This window comes from Clupea harengus, chromosome 24 (assembly GCF_900700415.2).
Source record: "Clupea harengus chromosome 24, Ch_v2.0.2, whole genome shotgun sequence".
NCBI lineage: Eukaryota > Metazoa > Chordata > Actinopteri > Clupeiformes > Clupeidae > Clupea > Clupea harengus.
In genome coordinates, this window is record NC_045175.1 from 13,362,903 (window position 1) to 13,375,121 (window position 12,219).

The following is a 12,219-nucleotide window of genomic DNA, read 5'->3' on the forward strand; positions in this document are numbered from 1 at the left end:
ATTTTTGCAAAAGAAGTTTGAAGCTGTTTTTTTTATTTATTTATATTTATTTAAGTATACTATAAACTGTTGTTTACAGTTAATATAATGTTCATAGTTTGAAGTTAAAAAGTTTGAAGCTGTAGTTTGAAGCCAAGTGTTTTGTATGTTTTTTTATTTATAATATACTTTAAACAGTTAATATATTGTTCAATTTGAAGAAAACAAATTGCCTTGGGAATAAAAAAAGCCTTTCTTTAATGTCGTCAATCGTCGCTTTGTGCTTAAAAAAAAAAAAAAGTATCAGTTCAGGCACCGGTATCGTTTTAAAAGTATCGGTTTAGCACCGGTATTGGAAAAAACCCAAACGATACCCATCCCTACTTATTATAGCCCGATCATTAACTAAACCCATGTAGAAGGACTAATAAAGCGTCCAGCAGTTGATTTGAACAATGTGTGTGTGTGTCAGTCAATCGTAGTGGTCTGTGTCTGCATAATCTGTGCAGCCAGCGTTACAATGTATATTTGTAAACATTGTTGCAAAAGCCTCTTCTATCTGTCTCGTTTTAATGGTCAGGCTATATCCATAACTAGTCCAGGGCGATGATAATGCAGCGTTCTGCACACACTGCAAAACCTCATTTTCTGTAAGCCATGGTGGTAGCGCAGATGTGAAAAATCATGTGAAAACAGCCAAACATAACCCCAGGTGGGTAGAGGCAGGGGCTAGCAGCATAGCCACCTATTTTAGCAATGTTAGCACTGGAAGTGGTGAGCTCAAGCGGGCTGCTGAGGAGGGGACGTTAGCCAATAAAATGATACTTCAGCAAATTCACTCCTCTAACAAATATACGGAATGAATGTTTCCAATAGGGTATGTGTGTTGTTGGAATAACACTGGTAACACTTTACGCTAAGGGTACAGGATGCAATTATCATGAATTCACGCATGAATTCATTGATGTAGTATATGTAATATTATGCATTATATCATTAATGATTTATGTATTACTGCATTCCTTAATATCCCATGAATCATCAGGAATTGACGTGTTCATTTGTCATTCGTGACCTCATAAATGAACAACACAACTAAAGCATTAGGTACGGCACATCATTATGAATTGTGATTTAATAAGTATGATCAAGATTATTTCTTTTTATGCAAAACAATGTGGTCATCACTGCGCAAATTCTGATTTGAACGCAACTTGTGCCTAATGATGTACCCACCTAATGCTTTAGTTGATGTGTTGTTCATGCATGAGGTCATGAATGAGAGGCTATGAACTCATTTCAATTCCTGATGATTCATAAGATATAAAGGAATGAAGTAAAGCACAATAATAATTCATAATTCATGTACCCTTACTGTAAAGTGTCACCATAACTTTAGTTCAAGCCTGTGGCAGCAGTTCAAAATAGTTTGTTTATTGCCATGCAATGAAAAATACCTTTTCACAAACTTTTTCACAAGTTCAGTGGGTACATTATCCAAAAGAATGCTTTAATTCTGAAAAATAAAGTTGGTCCCACACAAAACTCACTCAATGTATTTTAATATTTTTTCTTAGATATGTAGGCTACATAGAAAATGCATGAATAATAACTGAGATACCCCATTATGTTGTGAACAGTAGGCCTACGTGTGCTGTTGGCAAAATATATGTCTATGTCTGACCTGGGCACTTGTTCAGGATAAAAAGAGTGTGCGTGCACGAGCATTACGGTCGCGCGCAAAGTGTCCCGGTTTTAGGTCTGGGAAATCTGGTCACCCTAGGAGGAGGTCTGCTCAAGATTCTCACTGCAGACGCTGAAAGAAGCCAAATCCTGTTTGAGGGGAGGTCCACCCCCACAAGACGCTTCTGAGACACCCTTCTCAGACACTTTGGAGAAACACTGCAGTAGCAGTAGTAGTAGTAGTAGCAGCAGCAGCAGCAGCAGCAGTAGCAGAAGTATTAGTAGTAGTACAAGGAGTAGTTGTAGCAGTAGCTGTAGTAGCTGTAGTAGCAGCAGTAGTAGTAGTAGTAGTAGCAGCAGCAGTAGTAACAGTAGTAGCAATAGTTGCATTTCAAGTAGTAGTAGGCTACTAGTAAAAGTAGTAGAAGTAGCAGTAGTAGTAGTAGCTGCAGAAGCAGCAGCAAAGGCAGTAGTAGCATTAGTAGTAGCAGTAGCAGTAGTAGTACGGGCGACAGTGGTACAGTGGTAGAGAAGTCGTTTAGTAATCAGAAGGTTGCTGGTTCGATTCCCTGCCGAAGCGTCCTTGAGCAAGACACTGAACCCCTAATTGCTCCTGATGTGCAGTGTGCCATCAGTGTAAATCTAAAATGTGTATACATTGTAAGTCGCACATATGTAAGTCGCTTTGGATAAAAGCGTCTGCTAAATGTAAATGTAAAGTAGAAGTAGCATAAGTAGTAGTAGTAGCTGCAGTTTAAGGGAGGACTGTTATCTCCCCCTTTTTTTCCTTTCACTGACATGGAGACGTTTCCATTGGTCTGCGTTGCCTACACTGGTGACACATCCACACCGTCACACACAGACCCTTTCTGAGAAGCACTGCTCATTCTGAGAAGTCAAGACCACAGGAAGTTTGCTGCTGTGTCTTTACTTTTACTTTCTACATTTTCCTAATAACACAATATGCATTAGCAAAGGACATAAAAAAGACACATTTTTAATCTGATATAGAATAATGTATTCTATTCACAGGAACAAAATAGATCTACTTACTTGGACTTGTGAACATAATCACCAGAGAGATACAGACTGCCCAGATCCTAACAATGACCAAAAAACCCTGAACCCTGAGTCAACACTCGTATTACTGTGTGCTCATTTAAATGATCAGTGCAGCACTTCATCTAACACTCAACAAGACAAGTATTGCATGATTCTGTAGCATTGCATGTTTGTTAAAAAAATTTGCCCACATGGTGAAACAGATTATTGCTTATCAACACAGTAGTGGAAAGGCAACAGTTTAAGTATATACATTATTATATATATTATATATTATTTCATATTCTGATATTTAAAAGCTCTTACCATGTTCTCTTGTGTCCTCTGTGAGACTCCAGTCATGTCCTGCTCAGAGAGCAAATGAAGCTCTCTCACCAGGACCTGAACTATTTACAGCGTCAGTGGGGGTCATCACACATCTTCAGAGTACAGGCGGGGCTTGTGCACTTACATTTAAACACACACACATACACACGCACACGCACACACGCACACGCACACGTACGCACGGACATACACACAGACGAACACGTAGACACACACACACACACTCACACACACACACACACACACACATCTCAGATGCAAAAACACCACATTTTGAAGACAGAAAAAAAATATGTGTTCATGATTTTAGTTATTGTACATGAATTCCAGTTGGCATGTCTGTTCTGTCCTGTCCTTGACTGTACTATAACTTCACTAAGCAGACGCAGAATTAGCAGTTCCTCAACTGTCAGCTCCCTGACCACAGACTGCAGTTATAGTGTGACGTCTTTTCTCTTCAGCAGCTGACCACAAAAATGAAGCTCTCTCACCAGGACCTCACCTTTTCAAAGCGGCAGCGGGTCTCATCAGACATTTTCAGAGCACAGGCGTAGTTTGTGACCTCTTTCTTTGACAGACTTCTGCTCAGTAATAGTCTTTCTTCATGTTTGGTGTTGACATGAGCAGACTGTCTCCCTTACCTCCTCAAACTGAAGTAAACAGGTGGGTATACAGTTACAAACAGAAGCACATTCTCCAACACAGTCACTTCCCAACCATTAAAACAATGACAGTCTTTGGCTATGAAAGGCAATACCTTGCTCCATCTAGTAGTCTGTGCAATGCCCTGGTAGTGAAACAGAACTAGATTTAAAGAATGAAGGATGATTAACCAGTATGTGTCTCTGAAGTAAACAAAGTATAATCAAATAGTCTTTCTTCATGTTTGCGGTTTTGACACATATTTAGCTTACTGTCTACTTGCTAAACATTCCTCTGCAGCCACCAATTACTTGATGAGGTGAGTTCAGACAAAAGAAAAACACAAACTGTCTGTTATCTGATGTATTTAGTCCATTAAAGAAGTCAAGCAATGTTTAGGTACCTTGATAAAGAGGAGAAAAGTTAAAAATAGAAAGATAATAAAAGAAGAAAACAAAGCTTGCAGCTTGCAGTGTGCTTCACGGAGAGAGACGAAGGCTTTCAGCACAGTTGTGGTTTGTGGTTGTGGTTGACCCAGATAGACTGTGAGCACCCTGGGCCTCCCTGTACTGAGGTAAACATGGGCCTTTGCACAACTTACAGTCCACCTCTCTTTGCTACTAGTCAAACCTGTGTCACGGTCCGGTCTGGCCCGGTCCATTTCCCGTTTTGACACATCTTGTGCGTACCGCACTCCGGTACTCCACGGTATCATGACCTGATTCCCTCCTGATTCCACTTAAGCTTCATCTGCTCCTCCGCGGCAGCATTCAAACTCAGCTGTGAGATTCTCTCACTGTGACTCATCTCGCCCTGTGAGCCATGAGCTGCTCACGGATCACGTCTCTCTTTCAAGCCTATCGGATCTGGGTTTTGCCTCGTGTTTGAATCATTGTTAATGGAATCTGGAATTTTATGTTACACATGTTGGCTTACTCATTTGCAATGTTTACATAGTGCATATCTGATGGTTGTGGTGGTACTTGTGTACTTGTGTACTTGTTGCTCTGTTCATTTTGACAATTGTAGTAACCCCTGAGCTACAAGATGGGCCTCATTTCATCTCGAGGATTTATCTAGAGATGCCATGGCATCAGGCAAAGTGACTATTGTTATGTATCATTGTATTATGTTCCTCGCTGACACCCGTAATAAAAGTCTGCATTGCATCAGGGGAAATGTATGTATACTGTGTTGTATGCAAGCGAGTGAAGTAAAGACACGATGAATCCAACTCTGACTCTGCATGATCTTTATACGACTATGTGTTGGTCTTAAGGCCTAGGGTTGCCGAAAACAATAAAGTAGGCAGAGGCGAGCGAATTGTAATCAAACAATGATATTTATGAATTAACTTGTCCTCCAAATAGACAGCGGAACAGTCAATGGTGTAGTTCGAGAGCGAGACACAAGTCACGGAAGCAGCTCCTAAAAATGCCGTGGCTACACCTGCGCGCCGGTGTAGCCCCTCAGCTGACCCGGGCGGCCCCGCCCACAAGCACACCTGAACACAAGCGCTTTGGAGCAGACAATTAGAAATATAACAGAAAAGGCCTAGTGGACGTCACAGTTAGTTATTAGAGAATGCTCCCCATGAGGGGATCTTTAGTCATGTATTGTTTACATGCAGAGGTGAACCATTTCTAAGTGTGCAGTACCGTATTACAATCACTCACCCAAAGCTACCATGTCACTATGTGTTAGTAGGTGTCTAATATTACATATTCCAAAATAAGATACCTAAAGTGGTTTACTCTGAAGGACGTTTATTTTTCTAAAATAAGGCTTTGAGAACCAGAGCTTGGTTGATAATGTTTTTGCATCTTTGAAGAAGACCTCTTTGGCCTGTTTTTTGATATGAGCTGAAATGGTCACTGAAACATTTCAAGTGCACCTCAGACACCAGTAGTCTAAAGAAAGCCATTTTATTAAGGAACAACAAGGGGACATAACAGAGCCACCACTGACCTGAATAGTAAAGAGTGCCCTCTGCTGGATGCAATGCATAATAACACCATTAGAATCACATTTCATGTCTCCACAGGCAACTCCTCCCCCATCCTCAGTCAACAAATGAACTGAAGAGTCTAATGGCCCTTTTTACCCCTGATTGACTTTTCACTCACTGTGTTTAAATGTAGAATGTTTTGCATTTGTTAATACAAATAAAGTCATATTCAAGCACATACTGGGAGACATTGGACCCATACAAACCAACACCCTCTCCTAGAACAGATTCACACTGAAAGGTTTTTATGTCAACTCATGTATCTAGTTTTCCAAGCTCAAATAAACTGCATCAGGTTGGGTGGTGTTGGGGTTCAGGTTCACTTTCATACATTTTCTTAATAACTCAATATGTAGCAGACGAAAAAAGAAGAAAACAAAGCTTCATGCATCATTTTCTGCAGAAACTGAAAGATGGACACACACACACACATACACTCACAGGCAGGCACACACACACACACACAAACAAACACACACAGGCAGGTGCACAGACACACACACACACACACACACACACACACACACACACACACACACACACACACACACACACACACACACACACACACACACACAGGATGCATGCACACACAAACCCACACACTGTCTGGTTGTGGTTGTGTCAGTTCAGCTCTTTCAGAGTGGTGGTGCACCTCTCTTTCTGTACAACCCTGGGCTGCACAGTGCTGTAGATCAGAGAGGGCTCCACCTCTGGCTGAACGGGGGAACTACAAGTGAAAACAAATCAACAAAGTAATCAACTCTGACATGGATCGTGCTGTAAAATCTATTCTTACAAAAGGTGTACTCACTAAAACTACACAGTGGATAGCCTACTGGTGGGATGTGTGTTTAAGTCTCTTTACATGTCCATGAAGCCAATTACTAAAAATAAATGAAATGCTTCTTTCACACTGGATGTTGATGTTCTTGTAGTCATATGAGGCAGAAGGTAAAATCACCACAACTTTGGAGCCAAACTTTGATTTTCCCTTTAATCCCTTCCAAGAGAAGCCTGGAAATGATCTAAAATGCATACATGTAAAGATATGGATAACATATGAAGATAGTCTTGCAAGTTATATAATTTAACAAAACCTTCAATATTTCACCAATCAGAACATGTAGAATTAAAAAAAAAACTGTTCTGCTGTAGGGAAGGTTGGCGTGAGGACAGTGGGGTGACGAGCTGTTGCTGTATGTGGTTACCATGGAGACCAGGAGACAGCAGTGTGCTGTTAATCACTGTCATGAGGTTTTGTGCTCGATGTTCTATTTTCCTCATAGTACTGTAAAACTTTTAAAAATTAAAGTTGCTATTAACATCTCTGCTGATTTGCATTGCACTTTATTTTACCGTAAGGCTTTTGTCTAGAAGATACAGCATCGCTATCTACACTGCTAAATGTACTAGAATGAATCTGTATCCGAACTTCATATGGATGCCTCAGATACTTTGAATAACAGTTTCTTATCTGGAAAAGCTGGGGATGGCCCCTAGAAACACAAGAAACACACATTTACATACTGTATGTTACACACTTTATTAAAGGAAATGAGCAAACCATGAGGGCAAACACGCAAATGCATTTTTTATACATATTAGGGCTAAATAGAGTGGCATGCAGTATGTATTATAAGCTGGGTAGAGTTTGGGCACAATAGTTTGGAGACAACGGGCAGCTGTGAGCAGAGGGTTTTATGCAGGTAGATCAGGTGGAAAGACTGTGGCAGCATCCCACAGTGGAGATAGGAGGGGTATAAAAGAGAGAAAGTGAGTTGACAGAGCTAAGTTGCCTTACACGTGTATGTAAGTTATTATAGGTTATGGTGATGAGAAACACAATGATTTAAACATGTATTGCACTATGGGTGCCACAGGCTACCCAGTAGTCAAGAAAAGCAGACAATATTGCCTGGGAAGGAGACACTAATTATTTAAGATCTGTACTATACTGTAAACTGAATTATTCAAACAAAACAACAGAAAGATACTATTTCTACTCAGTACAAGCCTGTATAAAAATCCATAGCAATGAGCAAAAACATGTTACTCAACAAAATGGGTGTAGTCATGCTTCAGGACTGAGCTCATTAAACTGATTAATTTGTTTTTTCTTACAGATTGATGTCAGGATTGTGCATTTGTGGATGAGGATGACAGAACGAGATTAAGAGGTATTTGGCATTAGGGTTTGGTAGACTTGCTCAGGTTAGGTGGTGTTGGGATTCAGGCTCTGATAAACTGCATCAGGTTGGGTGGTGTTGGGGTTCAGGCTCTGATAAACTGCATCAGGTTGGGTGGTGTTGGGGTTCAGGCTTGTGTGTGTGTATGTATGAGTGTGCATGTGTGTGTGTGTGTGTGTGTGTGTGTTTGAGTGTTCATTTGTGTGTATGTGTGTATGTTTGTGAGTGTGTATATCAGTGTGTGTGAGTGTGCATGTGTGTGTGTATGTATGAGTGTGCAGGTGTGTGTGTGTGTGCGTGTGTGTGTGTGTGTGTGTTTGAGGGTTCATTTGTGTGTATGTGTGTTTGAGTGTCCATGTGTGTATGTTTGTGAGTGTATATATCAGTGTGTGTGAGTGTGCATGTGTGTGTGTGTGTGTATGTATGAGTGTGCATGTGTGTGTGTGTGTTTGTGTGTTAATGTGTGTGTGTGTGTGTGTGTGTGAGTGTGTGTGTGTGTGTGTGTGTGTGTGTGTGCCTGTGCCTGTGCCTGTGCCTGTGTCTGTGTCTGTGTCTGTGTCTGTGTCTGTGTCTGTGTCTGTGTCTGTGTCTGTGTGTCTGTCTGTGTGTGTGGGTGAGTGGGTTTGTCTTCTGCTGAATGTAGCAGTGCAGTGAGTTGATCATTCTAGGGACACCACATGACAATCATCTGTACTGTGTGGAAATGGAAAATGAGAAAAACACAAGACAGAAAAGCAAACAGTATAATTCATTTTATTTATCAACTACTAGAAAAACAATTATCTATGAAAATTGAGCAAAATTAGAAATATTAATACAACAACTCTTTAAAAGGTAATACAAACACTCTTTAAAAGTGGACTCCTACATGGTTCCTATATGTCATGGATATACAATAAGAGAGCGGAGAGTATAGAGCAGAGAGCGTCTATTTAGTCAAATGTACTCCTAAAGCAAAATTAGAAATATTAAAATATTAATACAATACAATCTTTAAAAGGTAATTCAAACACTCTTTAGGAGGGGCTCATAATGAGCAACACAACTTAAGCATGATTGATGTTCTTTTTCTAAGTCTAGCTCCTCCTCTCTGCAAGTTGATGTTTTTGTAGTCATATGAGGCAGAAGATAAAATCACCACAACTGACTTTGGTGCCTTGCATTTATGAGGGACAAACTTTGATTTCCCCATTAATCCCTTCCTAGAGAAGCTGGGAAATGATCTAAAATGCATACATGTAGAGATATGGATAACATATAAAGAAACATTTAAAAAACCTTCAAAATCTCACCAATCAGAATACATAGAATAAGATAAAGCTGTTCTGCTGTAGGGAAGGTTGGCGTAGGGACAGTGGGGTGATGAGCTGTTCCTGTCTGTGGTTACCTGTGGTTGCCATGGAGACCAGGAGACAGCAGTGTGCTGTTAATCACTGTCATGAGGTTTTGTGCTCGATGTTCTATTTTCCTCATAGTACTGTAAAACTTTACAAATTAAAGTTGCTATTAACATCTCTGCTGATTTGCATTGCACTTTATTGTACCATAAGGCTTTTGTCTAGAAGATACAGCATCCTAGTTAACAAGGTTGCTAGCTACATCGCTAAATGTACTAGAATGAATCTGTCTCTGAACTTCATATGGATGACTCAGATGCTTTAATTAACAGTTTCTTATCTGGAGAAGCTGGGGATGGCCCCTAGAAACACAAGAAACACACATTTAAATATGTTGCACACTTTATTAAAAGAAATGAGCAAACCAAGAGTGCAAACACACAAATGCATGTTTTATATATTAGGGCTAAATAGACTGGCATGCAGTATGTATTATAAGCTGGGTAGAGTTTGGGCACAATAGTTTGGTGACAATGGGCAGCTGTGAGCAGAGGGTTTTATGCAGGTAGATCAGGTGGAAAGACTGCAGCAGCAACCCACAGTGGAGATAGGAGGGGTAGAAAATAGACAAAGTGAGTTGACAGAGCTAAGTTGCCTTACACGTGTATGTAAGTTATTATAGGTTATGGTGATGAGAAACAATGTTATCACAGCCATCAGCATTTGCAGGTAAAAGTTTTAATATATGGGATAGAACAGACTAGAAACAAATATCAGAAAATCAGTCATTATTAAACAAACAAACAAACAAACAGAAAAGTAAATGATGCACTGCCAATTATTTAAACATCAAATGCATTACAGTATGGATGCCGCAGGCTACCCAGTAGTCAAGAAAAGCAGAGCGACTCCAACAATATTGCATTAAAAGGAGACACTAATGATTTAAGTCGACCTCTGCTATATCGTAAACTGAATTATTCAAACATATCAATAGAAAAATACTATTTCTACTCAGTACAAGCCTGTGTAAGAATCCATAGCAATGAGCTAAAGCATGTTACTCAACAAAATGGGTGCAGTCATGCTTCAGGACTGAGCTCATGAATTTTCTGCATTTGTGGATGAGAATGACAGAATGAGATTAAGAGGTATTTGGCATTAGGGTTTGGTAGACTTGCTCAGGTTAGGTGGTGTTGGGGTTCAGGATCTGGTAAACTGCATCAGGTTGGATGGTGTTGGGGTCCAGGCTCTGGTAAACTGCATCAGGTTGGATGATGTTGGGGTTCAGGGTCTGATAAACTGCATCAGGTTGGGTGGTGTTGGGGTCCAGGCTTTGATAAACTGCATCAGGTTGGGTGGTGTTGGGGTTCAGGCGCTGGTAAACTGCATCAGATTGGATGGTGTTAGGGTTCAGGGTCTGATAAACTGCATCAGGTTGGGTGGTGTTGGGGTCCAGGCTCTGGTAAACTGCATCAGGTTGGATGGTGTTGGGGTCCAGGCTTTGATAAACTGCATCAGGTTGGATGCTGTTGGGGTCCAGGCTTTGATAAACTGCATCAGGTTGGGTGGTGTTGGGGTTCAGGTTCTGATAAACTGCATCAGGTTGGATGGTGTTGGGGTTTAGAATCTGGCCAGCTGAACTCATCTGGACGATGTTAGGGTTCTCCCTTTGGGTATTGCCAACAGAATCACCGACATCCTAACAAAGAAGACAGAAATAAATCCCAAGCATATATAAACATTAATATTATCACGGGCAGTAAACACTTGGACACTGTCCACATGTCCTCTGTCTCACCTGGTCATTCCTTCCTCGTGCCAACATCTCTTTCTTGCATTTCTTGCTGCAAACACACAAAACTAAGATTTAGTGTCATGATCTTTTCAGTAAAAGGCATCAATCACTAGTGTCCTCATTTAAAACTGCTGTCTGTCCTTAAAATGACGTTAAACACGTCTATGGTCACATCAACTTGGACAGACTTGATTCTCAATGTCACCGCCACTCACCTCAGCCAGAAAACCCCACAGAAGAGACCCAATAGTCCACAGACAGAGACTGTCAATACAGTCAAAACAGTCAATACAGGAATCTGCGCTCCTGGTACAGATTCATCTGACATGAGGAAGGTGAGGAGAAATATCTTAAGTAAAGACTTCTTAAGCAGTTATTATCGTAAGCACAGAGAGTTAGAGATGCATTTATACCTTCCATGATTGACACAGCATTAGAGTCCTCATCTCCATATTTATTCCTGGCCTCACAGTAGTACTGTCCTCCATCCTCAGAGCTGATGTCAGTGATGCTGTACTGCTGTCCTGATCCTACTGGAGTGGACTCACCCACCTTAAACCAGGTGTAGATCTCCACTGGTGGGTTGGCATCACTGCTGCAGGCCAGAGTCACTGTGTTGCCCATGGCCATAACACTATCATCAGAAAATGAAACTGCTGTTTTCTTTGGGGGATCTGGAAGAAAATAGAACATTTACATAATATAAGCATTTCAATGCAATGTAAGCAATGTATTTCATTTCAAAGACTACACATCCATGTGGTCCACTCATCACATCACAACATACATAGAGAGTTATTGGCCATTCTCCTCCTAATTTTAAAGTTAATTTCCAGAAATACTCACATGAAACCCAGACAGACACAACAAGGGAGTCCTGTTGACCAACCCTGTTGGCTGCTTGACAGAGATACTCTCCACGGTCCTCAGAACGGATCTTGCTGAAGATGAGTGTCTTCTCCTTTCCTGACTTCAATTCTACAGCTCCACTCTTCTTGATCCAGGTGTATGTGTGTACTGGTGGGTCAGCTTCACTCATGCAGGTCAGAGTCACTGTGCTTCCCTCAATCATTTCACCAGATGGATCAGACTCGATTCTTGTGTTCTTGGGAGGATCTGCAAACCATAGCATGTCCAACCTCTACATGAAATTACAGTTATGCTCCAGCTAACTCAATGTAGTTGCATTCTGTG